The following is a 12819-nucleotide window of genomic DNA, read 5'->3' on the forward strand; positions in this document are numbered from 1 at the left end:
ACGTTAACTATTTCCAGATTTAACATGTTGCTTGAGCGCGATCACACTTTACAAACACTGGCGGATGCTCGCGCCATTAAATGACTGTACGTCCGTAGAATTCTAAGTTACCGGCGACCAACAGTTCAACTCCCGATTTTCAATTCACGTGTGCTGGCGACCGTCAATTCAGCTCCAACGATTCAAGACAAGTGGCTGGCGACCGTCAATTCAGCTCCGTATATATGGATGAAGCCTTTTTCCCGCGGATTCGTTGACGTCATGCCCCTTAGGGAGGGGGTGGATTTTTAATATCGGTACTTGCACTCCGAATTGGAAGTTAAAATTTACATCAAATTAATCCACTCCGCTAGCATATCTGCTGGATAAAATATGAACTCCAGGTGATCACAGATTTAGGAGATATGGATGGATTTCGCTCCTCACATTTCGCGCCTTCGTAAGCGTCTCTGACAACGTGGTCTTCTTTCAGCCAATGAGATTCAAGCTGTCCGGTTTCCAAGAAATCCAGCCTTCAATTTAATTAATTTGCCAATAAGTATTGATTATTTTTCCATGCGTGACATCTAATAAATTCATTACATCCATCCGCGTACTCAGATTAATTTATTACTGATTACTTTTGTAGTTACGAAAATATCTCATCCATCATTCCTTAAGATGGTATCACTGAGTCTCCCATCAAATTTTTACTATTGGCCGGCAAGCGGTCACGTGATTTAAATCTCCACCTGCTCGAACTTAGGCTAGCGAACGTACACTCAGCCGCTGTAATTTTCCATGAGGTCATGGAATTTCCGTCCTACCAAAAATATCCCAAGGTCTTACTCATGTGGTGGGTTTTCTTTGTATGACTCTCCCCCTTCCTCTTTCTGACCAAGACTTATTTGTGGACTCTGTATTTCCTTGTACGCCAACTAATGATATTCCCTGCTGTGAAGTAGCTAAAAGTTGTCGGGTTGAGCTAATCCGTCAGGCTCCAGTCTGTCGTCCTTCCTTCGCTCTGATTTCGACATTACCTAAACGAAATATTTTCAAATACACTCCTCTGTATTTCAATAAATGTCTCATATTATTTTACCGATCAAATCATGATTGATTATGGGCCTAAGTCACTCGGGTTCATCTTCCTCTTGCCCAGGTAAAAAAAATCTAGTGAGCATCATGAGATTTTTTTTTATGATGTGTCCATATCATCACTATCATGATTTGACATTGGATCCTCTGTTCTGCGACGGCTATTGATTTCGTCTCTCAACATCTGGTTCCTGACCCTTAACTCCTCGTTCTGTCTTTCGATATCATGGATCGCATTGACAAATTCCTGCACGTCTCTGTCTATCTCTCCACACTCTGGACATGGCCTTGCTTCAATTGGTGTATGGATTACTTGGACTTCTTCTTCCCTTCCGTCATCTTCTTCATCCTCTTCTTCGACATCATCTTCTTCCGGCTCGTCATCTGCTTCCTCTCGTTCATCCTCTGCTTCCAGTCACATCTCTTTGTTTCCTTGTCCCGAATCGAACGTCGGTGCATTCGGGTTCAAGTCGCTGCCACCTATCCTTGCTCTTTGGAATTGCAAGCTCTCCGCTCCTGTCGCTTCCTCATCACGGCCCCGATCATGGATCGCCTCCTTCCATTTTCTCTTGTTCAGCTCTTCTATGTACCGCCTAGACTCTTGGTATCTGTCATCCTTCTCTTGACGAGATCCTCCCTGGTAATATCTCGGGTTCCCTTGATTCCTAGCTGGATACGGCCCGTAATTACTTCTCTGGCATCCACGGTATCCCCTGTCGGCTCGAAAATTTCCTTGGTTTGTTTGCCGGTTGCCTTCCGCAAAATTCCTTGGTCTCGTCCATTGTCGCGGCTTCCACTCCGTATTATATGCTCGACGAGGTTCTGGATCAGTACTAGTTCCCTGGTTCTTCGTACTAGTGGTCTTCGGTTCGATTGTCCGTTCGATATTATTCACCTGTTGGTCCCTGCTCCTAATTTGTCTTGGGTTCGAATGATGCGTTGTGAGGTCTAATTGACGTAATAAAGCCTCCGCATCGCCAGCTGTCTGGACATTTGACGCTATCATCATTCGTTGGACCTCGAATGGCAATTGCTTTCCAATGGCGCTAATCAATTCTGTTTCGCTCATTGGATTATCAAGCTCCCGTAGCTTGTGAAATTGTGCCACAAAGTAATCAGAGAATTTCGTTGGTGAAGATGTTGCATATCGTCTGGAGTATACTTCCAGCCTTAACTCCTGCTGTTCCTGAATACTCCAGAACTTTTGGAGAAAAGCCCGCCGAAATCCTTCAAAATCTTCAAAAGTATACAAGAAAGCCCTGAACCATATAGCTGGTGCTCCGTCTAGGAATTTCTCGACCGTTCGCAGTTGTCGCTCTACTGGTATTTTATTCTCACTTATATAACCGGCGATTTCCCGGATGAAACCTTTCGGGGTGACATGCCCACGGGCATCGAACTTTGGTGGCTTGTCATCAGACATCTTAATGACGTGTACCACCGATGTCGGGATAGCACTTGATGACGTAGACGACCCATCTCTGTTTTCAAACTTGAAACCGTGTGTATCAGCATGGGATAGGCCTCCTTTCTTATGAATCCCCTGGTTATCATGGGGTTCGTATTCGCGATATTGGAGGTTAAAATCTTGGCTAGACGCTGATGGTTCCAACCTAGCCTTCAACATCTCCAAGTCTTTTCGGATGTCATCCATTCCGTCGGGATTACAACTGGCTATTTCTTTTGTGCCGGAATTTTGCCCATTATACGCCTTGCATTGTTCTAACAAGCGAACTTCCGTGTCGGCAAATGATTGGCCCTGTTCAATTAAGTCTTCCGTCCGCTGGAATAACGCTAAGTTTGCGTCTTCGCACTTAGTTATTCTCTGGCTACGGTCTTCTAAATTTATAGTTAGTTCTTCGACTTTGTTTTTCAGTCCTGCTACGATGACAAGTGTACGTGCGGCTTCCCCACGTAACTCGTTCATGCCCTTGTCATGCTTGTCCAAGGTGCCAGCTATCTGCGCGCATTTTTCTTCTACTTGTCCCCGGACGATGTCATTCTCCTTCCGACATTCATCCCGAATTTCCTCTATGTGTGATTCTATGTCTTTTCTGTCTGTTAATCGTAGAGCGGCGAGTTCCTTGACACTAGCGTTCAATTTTTCCTTAATTTCTGCGCGTTCCATTTGAGCCTCATCTCTAACGCGGTCAACCTTTTCATTAACGATGGTAATGTACGCATCCATGTGCACTTTTAATTCGTCTTTCGCGAAGTGACATGCTTCCTGGACTTGAGTTAATTTGTCCCTAAGTTCCTGTCCCATCGCTACGCTCGCGGCCTGAACTGCATCTATTTGTGCCTTGAGTTCTGTTTTATTAACTTGACACGCAGCCTGTACTTGGTCTATTTTGTTTTCTAATGAAACACTATTAACCTTCATTTGCTCAATAATTTCCTGTTTATCTGAAATCCTATCAGCCTTCATTTGTTGAACAATTTCCGAAACACTATCGGCCCGCATTTGATCTAGCCTACGTTCCATCGCAACATTATTCAAAGCCAACGCTTGCATTAATTTCTCTAACGTTGTATCTTTCACCTCTCCCTGTCCTTCTACCACCATGTCCTGGGATCGCTCCCCACCGTCGTCAGACATTATAACTTTTCTTGAGAAAGCAAAAGGGCCGATCGGCCTCTCACCTTGCTGCACACGAAGGAATACGCTATTGGGTCTAGGCCCTATCCTATGACATTATACCCCTACACTAACTTTCATTTAACAAAAAAAATTTTGACTATAAAACTTGTTTACATTTGCAGGTCATTCAACTTGAATGCTGGCCTGCGCCTAAGATTTCACAATAAACCGCTCCAATATAACAACAACAACAACATTAAAAACAACGATGAAGTTGGAAATCTCCTGCCCTGAAATACGTTAATTTTAATTTTATACCATCTCAACCTCTTTTTAAATAATAACTTGAACTGGTGCTCAGTAATATTTTTACCATTTCAAGCCTTCCTAAACAACTGTTTATAATATTCATCTCATGTCCAATGACATTTAAATGGAGTCCTGAATAACCAAAAAAATATTAAATTCCATATGGGAAAAAGAGAAACATCAAATCTTCGAGCTTATTGAATTTTGAATCATTGCCAAACTTGAAGAGATTAGCAATGGATTATATTAATAACTAGCCAAATCTAGCTCCGTTCGAAACTAACCTTACTCTAGCATGATACTACGTTACAAGTGAACACACACTTGACCGTGATGCGGTCATCAATTAATAAAAATCAAAAATTTAAAAATATAAAATTTTGAAAAAAAGTATAAAAATATAAAAATTGATTAGCAATAAAATTGGCCTCTCTGCCGTTCTTAAAGCAACACTTTGCCGTTCTTAAAGCCCCACTTTGGGCCAGCCATTTTGCACCCGTCCACCTCCCGAGTCCCAGACTAGCATTTATCTCAGGGGTGTCGGTTCATTATTTAAATCATCAAATATAAATATAACGGCATAATAGAACACGGGGATGAACGGAGCAACTTAAAATTAAAAGGGGGAAGGCTCGATTGTAACTTGAATTTAAGGACTCCATGATAGGACTAGGAAGTGACTGTTACTTTAAAAAGGGCATTATCTAACTACAATAAAAATATTATGAGAGTGGTTTCCTTTGAAATAATTTGCCAGAAGGAGCGGTTTATTACGCCATTTGACGTATAAAACTTTGATACACGTGGCAACAATATTTGAATTTACACACATGTTACATATATAAATCACTTGCCATACCGCAAGTGGTATCAATATCTTGCTGCGTTGCTTCTGAAATAAAATGACATTTTGGAGGTATAATTTACGGATCGATTCCATTTAAATCGAACCGTCACTCAAAGATATAGCTTCCTTCTATCGGGAGCCCGAGCATAACCCATGTTACGGTCGGCTTCCCGATTTAACTAAGATGATGTACTCCGGCTATATACATTTTTCCGAGACCGGTACTCGGACTGGGTAATGTTTCTCGTGAAATGCGAAAACTGGATTCCACGGACAGTTCCTATCTTACGATATCCAGCTGATGCCATACCAATGAATTAGCATTTACATTTTATTTACATGTGATCTGAATTGTCCCCAGTTAGCCTCAGTAGACTACTGACACAGATGAGATAACGAGAAGCGGTGGGAAATACCGTGGCCATGGCCCCCCTCGCATCGCGAGCGAAGTAAACAAACACGCAAGTATGACTGTAACATCGTCCCATACGGAGACCGTACAATAAAGAGGTACCAAATGACTCTAATATTATCATTCTCATTATTCAAACATACGAATAGAGGGATATCGTCACCAAATAATTTAATCCACGAAATTATCATCCTCGAAATTATTATTATTATTATTATTATTATTATTATTATTATTATTATTATTATTACTCAACGGTTCCTGGCACTGTCACGTTTGATTAATATCATCATTATTATGCGGGATGCAAACACAAATGGTTATTACTGTTATTATTATTATTATATCCCTCTCGTGGTTATTATTATTATTAATGACTAGGTGACTCAAGATATTATTATTATTCACGTCACTTAAAAAGGTTATTATTATTAATAGACCGGTCACTTCCGCCAAATTATATATTAAGATATCGGTCGCAATTACAAATTAATTCACTGATCAACCAACGACATCATTACAGTTATTATTATGACAATTATTATTAATCCGACCGCGGTGATTTAACATCGTCCTTACATTGTTATTATTATTATCGGTTGCATATTCTCAATTAGATTCCCGTTTAACATCGTTATCAACGCTCAATTAATTAAGGCGGTCCAATCCTTTATCTGCAATATTTATTATTATTATTATCACGACATCATGATTGTCCTCACTCGTTATTACAATGAATACAATATACGACCATTTCTGTGGAATCTGAACTCTCCTTATCCTTAGATCCGTTGTATCTCAACGAATAACCGTGCAGTCTATTTATTTCGTACATGCTGTCACGGGTTCGAATTCTACCCGCTGCGTAACTCAGTATTTCTCTGTGACACTGCCCGTACATTTTACACTCATATCAATATCCTAAGTGTCTCTCATACGGAATTTATTTTCCTCTCTATCTCAATATTCCTCGATTCATTTATTTATTCCTCACAGAATTATCAACTGACTTATTTATTCATTTCGGACATCGTACGACCTTTTATTATCTGACTGCAAATTCTTTCACATTTTCTATCTCATTTGGATCTATGCCTTAGTTCATTCTCCACAAATAATCGTAACATCTTGAAATTATATTTACCAAAATTTGACAATCATGGTCTCGTAATATTAGCACTACATGTTCCGGCTAATGAATCGCAACTTCAAAACGCGACATTTATACGTAAAAAAAAAATTGGACCGTAATTTAAACCACACGTTCATTAACATGTACGGATTATTAACACCGATCTACATTTGAATATTATTAATCGATCAAATTAAGTTATCACGCACTTTAATTCCAAATTAAAACGACCTCCCGTCATTAAATGATTCCCAATAAACTCAACACTTGATCACATAAATTATTATTATCCCCGAACCATATAAAAAAAAATATCTTCTTTAAAAAAATAGTTATATTATTTATTTATTATTATTATTAATATTTAAAAAAAATAATAATTTCGCCTGTAATACGGTAGTCCGCTCTTATTATGTTTAACGCATAACCTCTTTTACAAATTCAATTTATTCTGGCACTAATCACTCCAGATATGATTTACTTGGAAATATTATATTAATCGCATCTCACAAATTTAACAACTTCACTTTGAAAATATGACCATATTAATTTCAACAAAACACACTTGGTATGGCGAAGCTGGATTTTCCTTCCATGTCATTAAATGGCTCGTTAAAATGACAAAACATAAAAGCACATATCGGGTCTTATTTAACTAGCATAATCAAAATCAAATGTAAAGAAAATCATCGACTACAAAGAAAATAATGAATGCATGCATGACTTAACGTACTACACTATATATACAAATTTACATCTCCAACAAACTGAATACATAAAAGACCCGATTATTTACATTATTATGATTTACAACTGTCCGTGCTACAAATTTAGGATGGGGTCGTTAAGCGACCCATCTTGTTACAGAAGGTAACCAAGTATGACCAAATTATTCCCATTTTTCCCATCACGATAACATTTCCCAAATATATTTTACAGTTTAGTACTCATCTTAGTTATCGGTATTCCATTGCAGCTTTGCAGACGAGAGGCTTCATCCAGCCCCTCTCTGCGTTTTACTCCTCCATCCTTGATGGCGTAGTTTCACAAAAGATTTCCTGGCACATTATTATTTTATACTCATATCTTGATTACCACAAACCTTCACCATTTACTACGTTAACACTGTATGCTTTAATTTGGATACAACAAATTTCTATCCTAGACCCAAGAATTTAATATATTTACACTATTTAATCTTCGTCCACCTACCGCACAATGGACCTGGACACGTACGACGTGGTGTCAACTATTACGCCCGCCGCGATACGCCCGATTTATACGGCATTCTTGACGTGTTCATTACATCGGTTCGGTATAGCTAAATACAGGCTACTACTTCCTTAAAGTACTGTTCGTCACACAGTCTATTATGTACGTACTCACGGTGATATATTTTATACTACTCTCTTGCAGGGTAATTACTTTACGTCACTGATTATTCATAAATAAAAAAAACACTATGCTACGTTAACTATTTCCAGATTTAACATGTTGCTTGAGCGCGATCACACTTTACAAACACTGGCGGATGCTCGCGCCATTAAATGACTGTACGTCCGTAGAATTCTAAGTTACCGGCGACCAACAGTTCAACTCCCGATTTTCAATTCACGTGTGCTGGCGACCGTCAATTCAGCTCCAACGATTCAAGACAAGTGGCTGGCGACCGTCAATTCAGCTCCGTATATATGGATGAAGCCTTTTTCCCGCGGATTCGTTGACGTCATGCCCCTTAGGGAGGGGGTGGATTTTTAATATCGGTACTTGCACTCCGAATTGGAAGTTAAAATTTACATCAAATTAATCCACTCCGCTAGCATATCTGCTGGATAAAATATGAACTCCAGGTGATCACAGATTTAGGAGATATGGATGGATTTCGCTCCTCACATTTCGCGCCTTCGTAAGCGTCTCTGACAACGTGGTCTTCTTTCAGCCAATGAGATTCAAGCTGTCCGGTTTCCAAGAAATCCAGCCTTCAATTTAATTAATTTGCCAATAAGTATTGATTATTTTTCCATGCGTGACATCTAATAAATTCATTACATCCATCCGCGTACTCAGATTAATTTATTACTGATTACTTTTGTAGTTACGAAAATATCTCATCCATCATTCCTTAAGATGGTATCACTGAGTCTCCCATCAAATTGTTACTATTGGCCGGCAAGCGGTCACGTGATTTAAATCTCCACCTGCTCGAACTTAGGCTAGCGAACGTACACTCAGCCGCTGTAATTTTCCATGAGGTCATGGAATTTCCGTCCTACCAAAAATATCCCAAGGTCTTACTCATGTGGTGGGTTTTCTTTGTATGACTCTCCCCTTCCTCTTTCTGACCAAGACTTATTTGTGGACTCTGTATTTCCTTGTACGCCAACTAATGATATTCCCTGCTGTGAAGTAGCTAAAAGTTGTCGGGTTGAGCTAATCCGTCAGGCTCCAGTCTGTCGTCCTTCCTTCGCTCTGATTTCGACATTACCTAAACGAAATATTTTCAAATACACTCCTCTGTATTTCAATAAATGTCTCATATTATTTTACCGATCAAATCATGATTGATTATGGGCCTAAGTCACTCGGGTTCATCACGTCGTTAATAAATCATCTTTAACTTGCCTTTACAGTGATTTTCATCGTGATTAATATACCTAGGCTACAGTATACATCTTTTCAGTAGAATATCAGCATACTTACTGTGTGTGACCACAAGGATCCCGAACTTTACAAAAACGCTAGTAGACGTAATGGTATAATTTCGAAAAAAAAAGAATAACTCGTATGCACAAATAAATAACTGCTCAGACTCATACTTAACGGAAGGAAAATGCAACATATTCATAGGGAATTATCTCACAAGGTGGACTAGATTGACTTTTATAAAACATGAAGATTGTGGTTTATTAACGAGGTATACGTGAACATTACGTTGGTTAATTTGTTTCGTTAATTTGCCCACAATAAAGTACAAAAGATCACCTCGTTCATAAATAACTCTAGAAACTCTCTCTCATAGTTATTTATGCATTAAATTTCAAATGAATTAAAATACTTTTACAAATGTAAGACCAAAGGCGACAAAGTTGAGACAGATTGGAATCACAAAAGAAAATATCAATGACCGGAATGAATATAGACGGATATTCAAAATCTGTCATAGTTTTAAAGATAAATCAGAGCCTATGGCCCTCTGCCATAAGAGAGAGAGGAGGCATTTATCGATAGACATAAGGGAGGCAAACTACAAACTCCAATACGCATGACATAAATCCAGATGAATTAAATGCCCACTTTACTAGAGAAATAGTTAATACCCACCCTCATATTATACAAACAACAATAAATTCTCTCCAGTCTACTCCGTTGCCACAACGGCCTTTATTCGAATTTCGTAAAATGAAAACGATGTAAGAAGAAAACTAACATCAATCAAATCGCGAGCAATCGGAGTGGACGACATCCCGATATCCTTCGTCGTTACCTTGATAGATGTAGTACTGCCAATTGTAACCCGCATATATAACTTATGTCTTTCGGAAGGCTACTTCCCAATTGTTTGGAAGGATGCCTTAATTTTCCCAGTACCAAAAAAATCTCTAGCAAATTCTCCATCTGACTATCGACCTGTCTGTATACTTTCTTCACTTTCGAAAGTCTTAGAAAAACTCATGCATGAACAACTGCTCCAATATTTGATGCACCATTCGTTACTTGATCACCTGTAATCTGGATTCAAAAAAGGACATAGTACATCTACTGCTCTTCTAAAAATTACGGATGACGTAAGAAAAGCAATGGACGAACGTAAAGTGACCGTGCTCATTCTCTTAGACTTCAGCAGTGCTTTTGACACTATCAGTACGGACATATTAATAGCGAAATTTCATTCCTTCCATCTTAGCCACGCTGCTCTCAAATTGTTCGCTTCCTACCTCCATAACCGACGACAGTGTGTTGTCATGAATGATAAGAGAACGGAGTGGAAGTACAAAGTCAATGGTGTGCCACAAGGTTCTATACTCGGCCCCCTGTTATTTATTTTATATTTGAATGACATCTCTTCTAAGTTGAAAAACTGCAACTACCATCTCTATGCCGACGACCTTCAAATTTACTGCCACACAAAAGTGAATGACATAAATGCAGCTATTGAAAATATGAACCGAAACTTAGAGCAGATCAGCTGTTATGCAGCTGAGAATTCTCTCTCCATCAACCCAACGAAAACACAAGCTATCATACTAGGGCAGAGAAAACTGCTTGCCCATCTACACAATCTACAAATTCCAGTCATTCAACTAAATGGCGTTGCTATCCCACTCTGCAAATCAGTAAAAAGCCTTGGAGTCACTATAAATGAAACTTTAAACTGGGATGAGCATGTCACTAACGTATGCAGGAAAGTTCACTCATCACTTCATCCCCTTAAGATTCACCAGACCGTATTACCTCTCAACTTAAAAGTAAAACTGGTTCAAACATTGATACTTCCAATTTTTAACTATTGTGATGTTGTGTTACTGGATGCTACCAGTGAACAAAATAGGAAATTGCAGAGAGCTTTAAACTCCTGCATTAGATTTATCTTTTCATTGAATTTTGCCTCGCATGTATCCCCTTTTTATGCACGACTTTCTTGGTTAAAAGTAGAGCAGCAGAGGAATCACCATGTATCAACCCTTATCTATCGACTCTTGACTGAAAATATACCTGAATATCTCTCCAGTAATTTCCGTTTTCTATCCTCCTTTCATGACCGTGACACGCGATCTGTGTCAACAATTGCAATACCTCCACATCATACATCTGCCTTCAGTAATTCTTTCCTTGTGTCGGGCGCTAGAATATGGAATGCTTTACCCCCTGAAATTAGAAATTGTTCCTCATTAATTACCTTCAAAAGACAGTCTAAAGATTTCCTCTTGAATACGTAGGCTATATCATGTAGTTATGTGTGAATGTGTGAGTGAATATCTGGAGTAAATAGTTCCCAAAAGTTTTCATAAATTACTGTTATTTTTTATGAATTCCACCTAGAGTAGTTAATATTGAATTTATTTTTTATTTTTCTAATTTTAGACTTAGGATGTAATCTTTTAGTATTAGACTATATTAAGTTATATTAATATTATATTATATACACTGTGTTAAGTTAGAATGTAAAGTTTGGATTCAGTATTAAGCCGCGTAATGTGGTTAAGTGTAAGAGAGGGCCAGGAGCCCTAACTTCGCCACAAATAAAGACATCAATAAATAAATAAATAAGGGACACTTGCAGGATGTCGAAGTCGGTAGAAGAAAAAGGCCCAGGCACTGAAAGTGAAATTGGTTGTTAACAGGCAGTGTACTGAGGTTCAACTCGAATGCAATAATAAATGTATCATACATTTTAGTATCAAATAGACCCGATGCAGTCCGAGATAATTTTATTGATTGTTTTTTCTTTTTGCTTTACGTCGCACCGACACAGATATGTCTTATGGCGACGATGGGACAGAGAATGGCAAGTAGTGGGAAGGAACCGGCCGTGGTCTTAATTAAGGTACAGCCCCAGCATTTGACTGGTGTGAAAATGGGAAACCACGGAAAACCATCTTTAGGGCTGCCGACAGTGGGATTCGAACCTATTATCTCCCGAATACTGGATACTGGCCGCACTTAAGCGACTGCAGCTATCGAGCTCGGTTTAATCGATTGTAATACTGTTAGCTTCAAACTCCTGGGTATACCACATTCCTGGTCTTTCCGATGATGGTACAGATAACTCTATAGTCGAAACCTGCTGCGACCGAAGGTGACTAGTGAGGGGTGGAGCTCATCCAAGTCCCGGCGAGATGGCGATGTGGTGGTGGTGGTAGTGGTAGTGGTGGTGGTGGTGGTGGTGGTGGTGGTGGTGGTGATTATTGTTTTAAGAGGAAGTACAACGAGGCAAGCATCCTCTATATAACACTAATCAGAGAAGAAAAATGGAAGGGGTGTGACTCTTCGAAAAATGAAGGTATCGGCCAAAGGAAGAGAAGGGCCGCGAAGGGCATGAAAATGAAAGACTCCCTACGCCTCCATACGTAATACGGTCGGGGTCGGAAATGAACAAGAGTTGACCAAGGGAAGTCACATAGGATAGATGAAAGTTAGGAGCCTGGCACAAGTGAGTGGAAGCAATTCCACGACTCAGCTGAGGGCCCCGTAGTCGCCAACCCACGGTCCAAAGTTCAGAGCCCCTGAGGCCCCTTTTACCTCTTACGACAGGCAGGGGATACCGTGGGTGTTATTCTACCACCCCCGCCCACAGCGGGGTCCCGACGAGAGTGACAGAAAATGGTGTACGGAGCTACCGTGCGGTGTGTGTGTGCGTGCGTGCGTTTGTGTGTGTGTGTGTGTGTGTGTGTGTGTGTGTGTGTGTGTGTGTGTGTGTGTGTGTGTGAACATGTACCTGTACGTCGGAAACAGTTAACCCT

The 12819-nt window shown here is 39.7% G+C and overlaps 1 protein-coding gene across 1 annotated transcript in view; it reads left to right on the plus strand.

The window, feature by feature from the left end:
* Window positions 1-12819, plus strand: part of LOC136860967 (uncharacterized) — a 701781-nt gene that overhangs the window by 407735 nt on the left and 281227 nt on the right. The window lies entirely within an intron of this gene.

The sequence above is a fragment of the Anabrus simplex genome, chromosome 1, assembly GCF_040414725.1.
Source record: "Anabrus simplex isolate iqAnaSimp1 chromosome 1, ASM4041472v1, whole genome shotgun sequence".
NCBI classification, from domain to species: Eukaryota; Metazoa; Arthropoda; class Insecta; order Orthoptera; family Tettigoniidae; genus Anabrus; species Anabrus simplex.